The sequence below is a fragment of the Palaemon carinicauda genome, chromosome 36 (genome assembly GCF_036898095.1).
Source record: "Palaemon carinicauda isolate YSFRI2023 chromosome 36, ASM3689809v2, whole genome shotgun sequence".
In the NCBI taxonomy this organism is placed as follows: domain Eukaryota; kingdom Metazoa; phylum Arthropoda; class Malacostraca; order Decapoda; family Palaemonidae; genus Palaemon; species Palaemon carinicauda.
The window spans coordinates 6,113,874-6,128,873 of NC_090760.1; the positions used below are offsets into that span (position 1 = coordinate 6,113,874).

The window sequence follows — 15,000 nt, forward strand, 5'->3', positions numbered from 1 at the left end:
GACCATATATTATATTTGCACGCAACCATATATTACATTTGCGCGCGACCATATATTATATTTGCGCGCAAACCTTTCAGGAGACAAAACTTGTAATGTGAAATTGGAACAAGTTAATTGTAAGATGTTGATTTTCAGCAGCCTTTTCATATGCAATTACGAAATTAGTAATTATGATCACATTTAGTTGCTGATGATAATGTCTTAATGGATGGACTGCAGTTACTACTAGGATAGTTGGTTAGGCTAGGCTAGGCTAAGCTAGGCTAGGATAGGATAGGCTTAGTTAGGTTAGGCTAGGCTAGGTTTATCTTCTTTTCCACTTTTTCTTAAAACTGCTTGAGATTCAATTCCCCGTAACTTGGTGTAAGTTTAACCACTAGTTCCTCCTAACGACCCCGCGCGCAATCGTAAGAAATAGCGGAACTCAAATATTCCCAGTTTTAATCCACCAATTAGCGCAAATATAATGCGCCCGCTAATATGGCCGAAAGAAGAAAACCGGAATTGGGGACGAGGAGAAAGGAGAAAGATAAGTCGATTATTAGGATAAATACAACATTAAAACAATTAATTAATTGCTTTAAGTAATAATACAAAAATTAAATTAGAATTCGCATCATGATACTAACTCCAATTGACTACCGATCACTTCCGGAAAACTTACGCTTTATGAACACTTAAAATAACAATCCCAAGAAACACAATTGAAGAAAAGTAGAATGAGGTTTAGTGGAAAAATATAAAATGTCTGAAGGGAAATGGCTAAATGGTGTACTTACCAATCGACTGCAACACGATACGGGAGTGGGTCCTTCACACTTGTTATGCTTCAAGACGAAGATTCTGAAAAAATAAAAATAATAATAATAATAGTAGTAGAAGTAGTAGTAGTAGTAGTAGTAGTAGTAGCAAATCACCGAGAAAATAAATTATTAGAATAACTATCATTATTATTATCATCATCATACATTTAAGAATATAATAATAATAATAATAATAATAATAATAATAATAATAATAATAATAATAATAAACTATTATCAACCCTTTTCTTAAGGTGTTTACCGCTATTACAGTAACCTAAAATAACAATTGTTAGTTTTCTACTCAAGACGATAAATAATCTGTGAAGTACAGCAGCAGCCAAAGGATCACTATAGTCAATTTCTTTTAGCGAGGCAGATTTGCACCGACTCGCAGCGGTGCCCTTTTAGCTCGGAAAAGTTTCCTGATCGCTGATCGGTTGGACGAGATGCAGATTTGCACCGACTCGCAGCGGTGCCCTTTTAGCTCGGATAAGTTTCCTGATCGCTGATCGGTTGGACGAGATAATTCTAACCAATCAGCGATCAGGAAACTTATCCGAGCTAAAAGGGCACCGCTGCGAGTCGGTGCAAATCTGCCTTGATAAAAGAAATGGACTACAGGACTCCTACATTGTATCATGTATATGTAAAGGTGCCTGGTTTCAGTTCCTGTATCATCAGAATAGATGCTCACCAGAACGTCAGCGGGGAAAGCACAACCACCCACTGTGGTATCCAATCACAGCAGTATCCTCCCCTGTAAAAAGCTTAAACTCACACGGGCGGGGATCGATCTACTGTTATGCGAATGCTAGGCAAAAGTGTTACCACTGTACTAACTAGGAGGATATCATAATCTTAAAACAGAATAGGATAAATACTTTTCTTTTTGACATATATTTATTTTCTCATTAAGATTAATAACAATACTGATAATGATATTTATTAGTAATTCAGACCGATAATTGTTTGTTCCTAAAGCCAGAACAATATGTGCTTAATTAGTATTCAAGAATCAAAAAGTTAAATATAACAAAACTCAGATCACTCAAAATATAACAAAACTCATCTCACTCAAATATTTACCAATTAATACAAATGTTGATGATTTATCAGTACTAATAACTATATCAAAGGAGTAAATCAATTTCAATCCAGCCTCTGTGATTACCAATCATCAACTTTGAAAAATCCAGCGACTAGTGCACGATTACATCAGTTTGAAAAGGGGAGGGGGTCATTGCCCTTATCCTGCAATTAAAAAAATACACAATCAAGGTTTCAGCCTTTTTTACGCTGAAATTAGAGAGCTCGAATCGTCACCTAACTTGTACCCTGTTGAAATGACAGAGCTCGAATCGTCACCTGACTCGTGCCAAGCTAAAAGGAGAGCTCAAATTGTTACCTGACTTGAACCATGTTCAAATGACAGAGCTCAAATCGTCACCTAACTTCAGGCAAGCTAAAATGACAAAACTCGAATCGTTACCTAACTTGAGACAAGCTAAAATGACAAAACTCGAATCGTTACCTAACTTGAGACAAGCTAAAATGACAAAACTCGAATCGTTACCTAACTTGAGACAAGCTAAAATGACAGAGCTCGAATCGTCACCTAACTTGTACTATGTTAAAATGACAGAGCTCGAATCGTCACCTGACTTACACCATGTTAAAATGACAGAGCTCGAATCGTCACCTGACTCGTGCCAAGCTAAAAGCAGAGCTCAAATTGTCACCTGACTTGCACCATGTTAAAATGACAGAGCTCAAATCGTCACCTGAGTTGTACCATGTGAAAATGACAGAGTTCGAATCGTCACCTGACTTGTACCATGTTAAAATGACACAGCTCAAATCGTCACCTGACTTGTGACAAGCTACAAGGTGAGCTCAAATCGTCACCTGACTTGTACCATGTTAACATGACAGAGTTCGAATCGTCACCTGACTTGAGCTGAGCTAAAATGACAGAGTTCGAATCGTCACCTGACTTGAGCTGAGCTAAAATGACAGAGTTCGAATCGTCACCTGACTTGTTCCATGTTCAAATGACAGAGCTCGAATCGTCACCTGACTTGTTCCATGTTCAAATGACAGAGCTCGAATCGTCACCTGACTTGTACCATGTTAAAATGACAGAGCTCGAATCGTCACCTGACTTGTACCATGTTAAAATGGCAGAGATCGAATCATCACCTGACTTGTACCATGTTAAAATGACAGAGTTTGAAATGTCACCTGACTTGAGCTGAGCTAAAATGACAGAGTTCGAATCGTCACCTGACTTGTACCATGTTAAAATGACAGAGCTCGAATCGTCACCTGACTTGCACCATGTTAAAATGACACAGTTCAAATCGTCACCTGAATTGTACCATGTTAAAATGACAGAGCTCGAATTTTCACCTGACTTGTGACAAGCTATAAGGTGAGCTCAAATCGTCACCTGACTTGTACCATGTTAAAATGGCAGAGCTCGAATCGTCACCTGACTTGAGCTAAGCTAAAATGACAGAGTTCGAATTGTCACCTGACTTGAGCTAAGCTAATATGACAGAGTTCGAATCGTCACCTGACTTGTACCATGTTAAAATGACAGCTTGAAATGTCACCTGACTTGATCTGAGCTAAAATGACAGTGTTCGAATCGTCACCTGACTTGTACCATGTTAAAATGACAGAGTTCGAATCGTCACCTGACTCGAGTCCTTGACTATACAGTACACAAAAGAAAAAGCTCAAAAAAATGTTCTTCAATGTAAAGAATGAAAACTACTTACGAGTTAGAGAAGCGTTAATTAGAGACCGGGTTTGAATCGACTTGATTCAGGGGGAGTATACCCGAGTGTTCATCTCGTGTTCCGTAATGGGTATTGACATTACACGTTTTCTATTATTACCAGCCCAAATGAGGACGTGATGGCACAAGAGGAACTTGTTTGTTTTTCCTTCCCAGTGAACCTTTTGAGAGTCCTTACCGAGACACGTTCTTCAAACAGCTGGGAATCTGGAGAAAGTTCGCGAAGCCTTTGGGGCCTCCATAGCACATCATTATTACTATTATTATTATTATTATCATTATTATTAGTAGTAGTAGTAGTAGTAGTAGTAGTAATTGATTAGTTTATCACTATTTAATTCCAGGGTAAACTTGACAGGTAAATTCTTTCCCACAGAACTGAATAAATATTTTCAACAACAATAACAACAACAACAACAATAATAATAATAATAATAATAATGATAATAATAATAATAATAAAAACATGTCTTGTTTTAAATAACAAAGTCAAAATAACAACAACAACAACAATAACAAAAGCTATTTTTTCGGTTACTTCCTTCTCTATTTAGCCATATTTACCTGTTCCCTTCCAATTACTTTCACTATTTTTTCCACTCTTTATTCTTATATTTGTCTTTCCCACATAATTCTTCACTTATTCTTCTTCTACTATAGTGTTTTCTACCTTTTCTCCAATTATTTCTTATTTATTCTACTCGTTTATCTTCACCTTACATTTCCTCATCTTTTCTCAAAACCAGTTAACTACCCTTACCTCAATTCCTACTTCCTTATTTTCTTCTTCTTTCATCTATCTCTTCATCGCCTCTCTATATTCTCTTCATTTTATTTATCTTTCCTCAATCTCCCTTATCTTCTCTAAGTTTTGTCTTCTTCCCGTCTCCTAAAAATCGCAGTCAACTGATCAATCTTCTTCTTCTTCTTCTTCTAAACCCTTCAGTTAACATTCAATCTTAATCTTCTTCTTCTTCTTCTTCTTCTCTAACTTTTGTCTTCTTCCCATCTCCTAAACCTTTCAGTCACCCTATCAATCTTACTCTTTTTCTTTTTTTTCTTCTTCTTCTTCTTCTTCTTCTCAAACTTTTGTCTTCTTCCCATCTCCTAAACCTTTCAGTCAGCCTAACAAACTTCTTCTTCTTCTTCTTCTTCTTCTTTAACTTTAGTCTTCTTCCCATCTCCTAAACCTTTCAGTAAACCTATCAATCTATTTCTTCTTCTTCTTCTTCTCTAACTTTTGTCTTCTACCCATCTCCTAAACCTTTCAGTAAACCTATCAATCTACTTCTTCTTCTTCTTCTTCTCTAACTTTTGTCTTCTACCCATCTCCTAAACCTTTCAGTAAACCTATCAATCTATTTCTTCTTCTTCTTCTTCTCTAACTTTTGTCTTCTACCCATCTCCTAAACCTTTCAGTAAACCTATCAATCTACTTCTTCTTCTTCTTCTTCTCTAACTTTTGTCTTCTACCCATCTCCTAAACCTTTCAGTAAACCTATCAATCTACTTCTTCTTCTTCTTCTTCTCTAACTTTTGTCTTCTACCCATCTCCTAAACCTTTCAGTAAACCTATCAATCTATTTCTTCTTCTTCTTCTTCTCTAACTTTTGTCTTCTACCCATCTCCTAAACCTTTCAGTAAACCTATCAATCTACTTCTTCTTCTTCTTCTTCTCTAACTTTTGTCTTCTACCCATCTCCTAAACCTTTCAGTAAACCTATCAATCTACTTCTTCTTCTTCTTCTTCTCTAACTTTTGTCTTCTACCCATCTCCTAAACCTTTCAGTAAACCTATCAATCTACTTCTTCTTCTTCTTCTTCTCTAACTTTTGTCTTCTACCCATCTCCTAAACCTTTCAGTAAACCTATCAATCTATTTCTTCTTCTTCTTCTTCTCTAACTTTTGTCTTCTACCCATCTCCTAAACCTTTCAGTAAACCTATCAATCTACTTCTTCTTCTTCTTCTTCTTCTTCTTCTTCTTCTTCATTAATCTTGTTTAACTTTTGTCTTCTTCCCATCTTTTAAACCTTTCAGTAAACCTATCAATCTATTTCTTCTTCTTCTTCTTCTTCTTCTTCTTCTTCTTCTTCTTCTTCTTCTTCTTCTTCTTCTTCTTCTTCTTCACTAATCTTCTCTAACTTTTGTCTTCTTCCCATCTCCTAAACCTTTCTGTCAACCTATCAATCTTCTTCTTCTTCTCCTCCTCTTCTTCTTCTTCTTCTTCTTCTTCTTCTTCTTCTCCTCCTCTTCTTCTTCTTCTTCTTCTTCTTTAACTTTTGTCTTCTTCCCATCTCCTAAACCTTTCCGTCATCCTATCAATCTTCTTCTTCTTTATCTCCTTCTTCTTCTTTTTCTTCTTCTTCCCATCTCCTAAACCTTTCCGTCAACCTTTCAGTTTTCTTCTTCTTCTTCTTCTTCTTCATTAATCTTGTTTAACTTTTGTCTCCTTCCCATCTCCTAAACCTTTCTGTCAACCTATCAATCTTCTTATTCTTCTTCTTCTTCTTCTTCTCCTCTAACCTTTGTCTTCTTCCCATCTCCTAAACCTTTCCGTCATCCTATCAATCTTCTTCTTCTTCTTCTTCTTCTTCTCCTCTAACCTTTGTCTTCTTCCCATCTCCTAAACCTTTCCGTCATCCTATCAATCTTCTTCTTCTTTATCTCATTCTTCTTCTTTTTCTTCTTCTTCCCATCTCCTAAACCTTTAGGTCAGCCTAACAAACTTCTTCTTCTTCTTCTTCTTCTTCTTCTCTAACTTTTGTCTTCTTCCCATCTCCTAAACCTTTCCGTCAACCTATCAATCTTCTTCTTCTTCTTCTTCTTCTTCTTCTTCTTCACTAACCTTCTCTAATTTCTGTCTTCTTCCCATCTCCTAAACCTTTCCGTCAACCTATCAATCTTCTTCTTCTTCTTCTTCTTCTCCTAAACCTTTCAGTAAACCTATCAATCTTCTTCTTCTTCTTCTTCTTCTTCTTCTTCTTCTTCTTCTTCTCCAAAGGTAATTATCACAGCCCCAGCAGTCGAAGCGTGCCGGGCCATTTAATGAGGTCTAAAATAAATCTACTTTATCGAGGAAAAAGACACTTTTTATTGGATCCACTCGATTCTATCTACTTAGGGGCAACGAACAACGGTGGAGTATAAAGGCCTTTTAATCTTAAGACTGGTTAGGTGATGTACCAAGCTTAGCTACACGTATTATCTCTCTCTCTCTCTCTCTCTCTCTCTCTCTCTCTCTCTCTCTCTCTCTCTCTCTCTCTCTCTCTCTCTACTTCCTGGTTAGAGTACTTGTTTCAAAATTCGAAATAAAAATAAAATAGCATATTTCTGTTATTTCTATTAGTTTGATTTATCTTTTTCACTTCTAAATGTAATATTAATAGCTTCTTTTGAAGAAAATTTAGCATGTAAAAATATTAAAGAAAGAATTAATAATGATAACAATAAATAAATGATTTAATAAACTATTTATTTGTCAATAAAACTGCTGACAAGGATAGTGTTCATGATAATAGCCAATGAAAGCTAAAACCATTTGCAATATATACAGCATTAACTATTATTGAGGTAGATGGCCTATGGCCTGCAACACCATCCCAAAAATAGTTCACCATAGGCTTGTGGTATCCTATTGAACTGTGGTTTGAATCCTGCTCAAGCTCGATATCTTCTTGTAGTGTCTGCAAGCTCACTATCCTTGTGAGCTAAGGATGGGGGGCTTGGTGGAGTATATAGATATATATCCCGAGTCATCAGCAGCCATTTCCTGGCCGTCCCTGCTCCTATTTTAATGGAGAGGGGACTCGGGCTCTGATCATATGTGTATATAGTCAGTCTATAGGGCATTCATGAGTGACCTTTAAACCTTTAAAATCTGGTTTGAGAGGCAATGGATACCAAAGGTATGTTTTTTTATATCTCCTTTAAAGCAAATTTCCCAAATTGACATCCGATGTCACACGAGGTATTGGACACGTAGTTAACTGATCTTGCAAGAGACAGGGCTGGAATGCAATTGAATGCAACTGCTACGGAGACATGCAGTCAAAGGAAGTTCAACCTATTTTTATATCTCCTTTAAAACAAATTTCCAAAATTGACACCCGATGTCGCACGAGGTAATGAACACGTAGCTAACTGATCTTGCAAGCGACCGGACTGGAATGCAATTGAATGCAACTGCTAAGGAGACATGCAGTAAAAGGAAGTTCAACCGATGGAGTATGCAAGATGGCAAGCAATTAATTGACTGGTATAGAATGTTGAACGTTACGAGGAAGAATGTTGCAGGACGCAAGATGCAAATATGTACTTGCTACGTGCAGGATATCTATTTTGGGTTGCAATGAATTTCGAGTCTGCAATCTTTTTTTGTGCTTCAGTGTTTCAAATGCCAATTACTGGATTTAATTAGTCAGGGTTTCTACGGTTTCTAAGTGCCAGAAGTGACAGGCATTTTTTGAAGACTTCAATCGTCTTATCCTTCAGTGTTTCAAACCCCAACCATTAAGTGCAATGAGTCAGAATTTGAAAGTTTAAAGGCCACTTATGAATGGCAGAGGCAAGGACAGTAACATTGCCCTATCAAGCAGGACTATGTCCTAGAGACTAACCATATATACATATGATCAGCGCCAAAGACCCCTCTCCACCCAAGCTATGATCAAGGAGGGCTAGGCAATGGGTGCTGATGATTCAGTAGATAAACCTATAGGCTCCCCCAAACCCCCTATCCTTAGCTCACAAGGATGGTGAGGTTGCAGCGACCAAAGGATCTAACGAGTTTGAGCGGGACTTGAACCCCAGTCTGGTAATCACCAGGCAAGGACGCTACCACCAGGCCACCACAACTTTCATCTGAGTGCCAGGAGTTACAACCATTATATCTAGTCCCAGATATCAGAAGTTTAGCATCATTGGGTTTGATCAGTGTTTGGATGGGTGACCTTATTTAATGATTTTAAGAAACCTATGTCTGCTCTTCCCTGGTCCTAGCTTAGGTGGAGTGGCCAGCCTTGGGTGCTAGGTCGCTACACCTACTCCTTGCCTATACCACGCATGAGCGACCTTTAAACCTTTTAATCTAGACTCATCCAAACCTTTCGCAGACTCCGGATAAAAGGGTGAGGGTTGTACTTTGTAAACATAATGCTCTCAGATAGCGACACTTACTTTTGGTGGTTTTTCTTCATATCTTCCTTTTTTCTATTACAAAAAGACGCTTACTAACTGTAAATTATCTGGCGTCACAAAATACTTGGTTCACTGACACCGGTCATACAGGCAAAGGTATTCCAGTCTATGGAAACATGTTTTGAAAATTTATAGACTTTCCAGTCTATGGAAACATGCTTTGAAAATTTATAGACTTTCCAGTCTACGGAAACATGTTTTGAAAATTTATAGACTTTCCAGTCTACGGAAACATGTTTTGAAAATTTATAGACTTTCCAGTCTACGGAAACATGTTTTGAAAATTTATAGACTTTCCAGTCTACGGAAACATGTTTTGAAAATTTATAGACTTTCCAGTCTACGGAAACAAGTTTTGAAAATTTATAGACTTTCCAGTCTACGGAAACATGGTTTGAAAATTTATAGACTTTCCAGTCTACGGAAACATGTTTTGAAAATTTATAGACTTTCCAGTCTACGGAAACATGTTTTGAAAATTTATAGACTTTCCAGTCTACGGAAACATGCTTTGAAAATTTATAGACTTTCCAGTCTACGGAAACATGCTTTGAAAATTTATAGACTTTCCAGTCTACGGAAACATGGTTTGAAAATTTATAGACTTTCCAGTCTATGGAAACATGTTTTGAAAATTTATAGACTCTCCAGTCTATGGAAAGATGTTTTGAAAATTTATAGACTTTCCAGTCTATGGAAACATGTTTTGAAAATTTATAGACTTTCCAGTCTATGGAAATATGGTTTGAAAATTTATAGACTTTCCAGTCTATGGAAACATGGTTTGAAAATTTATAGACTTTCTTTCAAGTCTATGGAAACATGGTTTGAAAATTTATAGACTTTCCAGTCTATGGAAACATGTTTTGAAAATTTATAGACTTTCCAGTCTATGGAAACATAGTTTGAAAATTTATAGACTTTTCAGTCCATGGAAACATGTTTTGAAAATTTATAGACTTTCCAGTCTATGGAAACATGTTTTGAAAATTTATGGACTTTCCAGTCTATGGAAATATGTTTTGAAAATTTATGGACTTTCCAGTCTATGGAAACATGTTTTGAAAATTTATAGACTTTCCAGTCTATGAAAACATGGTTTGAAAATTTATAGACTTTCCAGTCTATGGAAACATGGTTTGAAAATTTATAGACTTTCCAGTCTATGGAAACATGGTTTGAAAATTTATAGACTTTCCAGTCTATGGAAACATGGTTTGAAAATTTATAGACTTTCCAGTCTATGGAAACATGTTTTGAAAATTTATAGACTTTCCAGTCTATGGAAACATGGTTTGAAAATTTATAGAGACTATTTCAAATAATCATTTGCTCATTTTTCTACTACTACTACTACTACTACTTCTACTACTACTACTCAGACTTTCCCAGTTTCTTTGATAGGGGGAGAAAAAGTAGTCATACCTTGGTGAGAGGAGGTACCCCAAGGGATAAACTCGGAAACCACAATTTCCAACAGATTGCCGAAACAGCGGGTTGTAATTAGGAAAAGGAGCGGGAGTGAGAAGGTCGAATCTGTTATAATAATAATAATAATAATAATAATAATAATAATAATAATAATAATAATAATAATAATAATAAAAAGAGATGTCCAATTTTTAAATAATAATTTAAGTTCCTCACATTGCATTAGCATTATTTACTGTTTGTTGTTGTTGTTGTTGTTGTTGTTATTTAGCTTCTTGGTGAGGCTTTTGATAGCTGTTAGAGGAAAAAATTCCTAAAATTAACAACTTTTAAAGGGGAAAAAAAGGTTTAAATTCAACAATTGTTAAAGGAAAAAAGTAGTAAATTCAACAACTGTTGATGGAAAAAGTTCTGAAATTAACAACTGTTAAAGGGAAAAAAAGTCCTAAATTCAACAACTGTTAATGAAAAAAAGGTTTAAATTCAACAATTGTTAAAGGAAAAAAGTAGTAAATTCAACAACTGTTGATGGAAAAAGTTCTGAAATTATCAACTGTTGAAGTAAAAAGTCCTAAAATCAACAACTGCTAAAAGAAAAAAAATGTCCTTAAAGTCTTAAATTTATGAATTATTGGAGAAAAAAATGTTAAAACTAACAACTGTTAGAGGTGAAAAAATTCTTAAAATTAACAAGTGTTAATGGAAAAAAAATCCTAAAATTAACAACTGTTAATGGAAAAAGTTCTAAAATTAATAACTGTTAATGGAAAAAGTTCTAAAATTAATAACTGTTAAAGGAAAAAGTCCTAAAATCAACATCTGTTAATGGGAAAAAGTCCTAAAATTAGCAAATGATAAAGGAAAAAGTCCTAAAATTAACAATTAATAAGGGGAAACGTCCTAAAACGAACTGCTAAAGGAAAAAATCCATAAAATTAACAACTGCTATTGGAAAAAATCCTAAAATTAACAGTTATTAAAGGAAAAAGTCCTAAAATCAACATCTGTTAATGGGGAAAAGTCTTAAAATTAACAACTGTTAAAGGGAAATAGTCCTAAAAAATTTTAACAGATCCTTAAATTACAAAATAACATAATGAACTATAAGTGCACCCAGTACAGAGCATACCTCCGCCGCGGCAGCTTATTTCTCGACCTTGAAAGGGCTTTAACCCTTTAAATGGTGTACCCAAGGTATTATTCTATATACCTTGGGTGTACCTAGCTGTACCCTCAATCAACTGAAAGGTACTTTGTATCGATCTAGCCAAATAAGAAAGATCTGATAACGCATTCAGAGCTTCCAAGACATCTTCCATCTCAAAACATCATAAAGACATCATACAGAATCCAACCTAAAGCAAATTCTCTTAAGAAGTGATGATCTCAGCGTACTTTTATTTGCCTTGGGAAAAAAAAAAAAAAAAAAAAAAAAAATTGTTAGGCTTCGCTTACATGTTCCAACTCTTCCTGTCTCAGGGGGAGAGGCTATAGTCATACCTTGGTGATAGGGGGGAGGGGGGGGTATGATTTGAGGTACACGTGGAAAGTACACTCCCGCAAATTGTAGTCAGGAAAGGGGGAGGGGGTGGGAAGTGTTGAATGTGTGTGTGTACATACGTGGGTGTTCATATCCATCTCAAACTATTTGTTAATTAATTTAAGGTTTTGGATAAGGTTATTATTATCATTATTATTATTATTATTATTATTATCATTATTATTATTATTATTATTATTATTAATTTAAATATCCTAACATGCAATAACACAGTTAATTCATCACCATTGATATCAAATTCTGTATTTTCATTATTAGTGTTTTATCATCATCATAATCATCATCGATATTTTCTTCATCATAATCATTATCACTTATTTCATCAGTAAAACGAAAAAAATTACTACAGTGCTGAAATCAGATAAATATTTGCAAGTACATACCCGACAGGTTTCAGAGAGAGAGAGAGAGAGAGAGAGAGAGAGAGAGAGAGAGAGAGAGAGAGAGAGAGAGAGAGGCGTTCCAGACATGGTTTCATCACTAGAATTCTGAAGAAAATTACTACAGTACTGAAATTAGATAAATATTTCCAAGTACATACCCAACAGGTTTGAGAGAGAGAGAGAGAGAGAGAGAGAGAGAGAGAGAGAGAGAGAGAGAGAGAGAGAGAGAGGAGAGAGAGAGAGAGCGGCGTTTTAGACATGGTTACATCACTAAAATTCTGAGAAAATTACTACAGTACTGAAATTAGATAAATATTTCCAAGTACATACCCAACAGGTTTTACAGAGAGAGAGAGAGAGAGAGAGAGAGAGAGAGAGAGAGAGAGAGAGAGAGAGAGAGAGAGAGAGAGAGAGAGAGAGAGCGGCGTTTCAGACATGGTTTCATCACTAAAATTCTAAAGAAAAATTACTACAGTACTGAAATTAGATAAATATTTCCAAGTACATACCCAACAGGTTTTACAGAGAGAGAGAGAGAGAGAGAGAGAGAGAGAGAGAGAGAGAGAGCGGCGTTTTAGACATGATTACATCACTAAAATTCTGAAAAAAAAATTACTACAGTACTGAAATCAGATACATATTCGCAAATACATATCCAACAGCGAGAGAGAGAGAGAGAGAGAGAGAGAGAGGAGAGAGAGAGAGAGAGAGAGAGAGAGAGAGAGAGAGAGAGAGAGAGCGGCGTGTGTAAGACATGTTCAAATTGTCTATGATTCGTGTATTCGGTCAGACCCAAATCGCTTGACATTCCATCCATCTTATTTCTGACAACCGTTTTCTCCCGCTGCCATTCCTCGATTTTCTCAAATATTTTCTTATATTCTGATTTAAAAACACCAGAAAGTTTTCAAATCTATCATCTTCATCTATAGCTTTAAGCCCTAAGATTTAAATAGTTAATTATATAAGAAAAAAAAATATTCTTTTCATTGTGCCGACGAAAATTAATTTTACCTCCGCCACGAAATTTATATTTTCGAGTCGGTTTATTTAATTATTCATTTACTTATTTATTTACTTATTTATTTATTTATTTATTTATTTATTTACTTATTTATTTATTTATTTATTTCCTTATCTATATATTTATTTAACTATTTGTCTCTGAACAGGATAACGTCAAAACTGCTCAACAGATTTTGACGAAATTTTCACCACAGATAGATCTTAGGTCATGGGCGACTACATTCACTTTTGGAGATTATACGGATTTTTCACAATTTTAAAGATTTCGTCAAAACAAATAGACAGATTTTAACGAAATTTCGACCACAGATAAATCTTAGGCCATGGATGACTACATTCACTTTTTGAAATTATACGGATTTTTCACAATTTTAAAGATTTCGTCTAAACAACTTGATGGATTTTGACGCAATTTCAACCAAAGATAAATCTTAGGCCATGGGTGACTCCAATCACTTTTGAAGATGATCCGATTCCGGATCCGGATTATAGATCCGGATTTATCTTTTGCCTGTTTGTCTTTCTGTCTGTGGACAGGATTTCATCAAAACTACTCGACAGATTGAGATGAACTTTTCACCACAGACAGATCTCAAGTCAAGGTACCACTTCTCACCAGGGTATGACTACTTCCTCTTCCCCTATCAAAGGACTGGGAAAGACTGAGTAGTAGTAAGTAGTAGTAGTAGTAGTAGTAGTAGTAGTAGTAGTAGTAGTAGTAGTATAGTCAAAATGAGCAAAATGGTTACTTGAAATAGTCCCTATAAATTTTCAAAAGGTTTCCATAAAATTTTGGAGATGATCCAGATACTGAACCGGATTCTAAATCCGGATTTGTAATTTTCTCCATTTTAAAAGCGTCAAAACAAATTGACGGATTTTGACGAAGTTGTCACCACAGATAGATCTTAGGTCATGGACGACCCCATTAAATTTTGGAGAATATCTGGATCTAGATTTTCATTTTTTACTATTTCAAAGATTACGTCAAAACAGCTTTCCTCATACACCTGACAACAGACAGATTACCAAACAATTCTTCTTCTCTCAATGGGTTAACTAATGCACTGTAATTTTTCAGTGGTTACTTTCCTCTTTGTAAAGAAGAGACTCTTTAGCTACGGTAAGAATCTCTTCTAGGAGCACACTCCAAAATCAAACCATCGCCCTTGGGCTTATAGCATCCCGCTTTTCCAACTAGGTTGTAGCTTATCAAGCAATAATACAAATAATAATATTAGACGTAGGTAGTAACATAGCCTTTGTACCATGGTCTTACACTGTTTGGTTTAGAGTTCTCTTGCTTGAGGGTACAATCCAGCACACTATTCTATTACCTTATTTCCGTTCCTCACTGGGCTGTTTTCCTAGTTTGGAGCCCTTGGGCTTATAGCCTCCAGCTTATCTAACTGGAGCTGCAGTCAGCTGATAATAATAAACCTCATATATTTAGAGAGAAGTTCTCTTGCTTGAGGGTACAATTCAGCACCCTTTTTCCGCTCCTCACTGGGCTGTTTTCCTTGTTTGGAGCCCTTGGGCTTATAGCCTCCAGCTTATCTAACTGGAGTTGCAGTCAGCTGATAATGATAAACCTCATACATTTGAAGAGAAGTTCTCTTGCTTGAGGGTACAATCCAGCACCTTTTTTCCGTTCCTCACTGGGCTGTTTTCCTTGTTTGGAGCCCTTGGGCTTATAGCCTCCAGCTTTTCCAACTAGTGCCGCAGTTAGGTAATAAGGGCAATAAAAAAATTTTTATTGAGAGAGAGAGAGAGAGAGAGAGAGAGAGAG

The 15,000-nt window shown here is 35.8% G+C and overlaps 2 protein-coding genes across 2 annotated transcripts in view; one reads left to right on the forward strand and one right to left on the reverse strand.

Annotated features, from left to right (window-relative positions):
* Positions 1-802, reverse strand: part of LOC137628738 (methyltransferase-like 26) — a 168,199-nt gene extending 167,397 nt beyond the window's left edge. Inside the window, exon 1 of the mRNA XM_068359919.1 lies at positions 783-802. The gene's annotated coding sequence lies outside the window, so the exon portion shown is untranslated. The remainder of the gene's footprint in view (positions 1-782) is intronic.
* Positions 1-15,000, forward strand: part of LOC137628737 (uncharacterized) — a 140,600-nt gene that overhangs the window by 8,580 nt on the left and 117,020 nt on the right. The window lies entirely within an intron of this gene.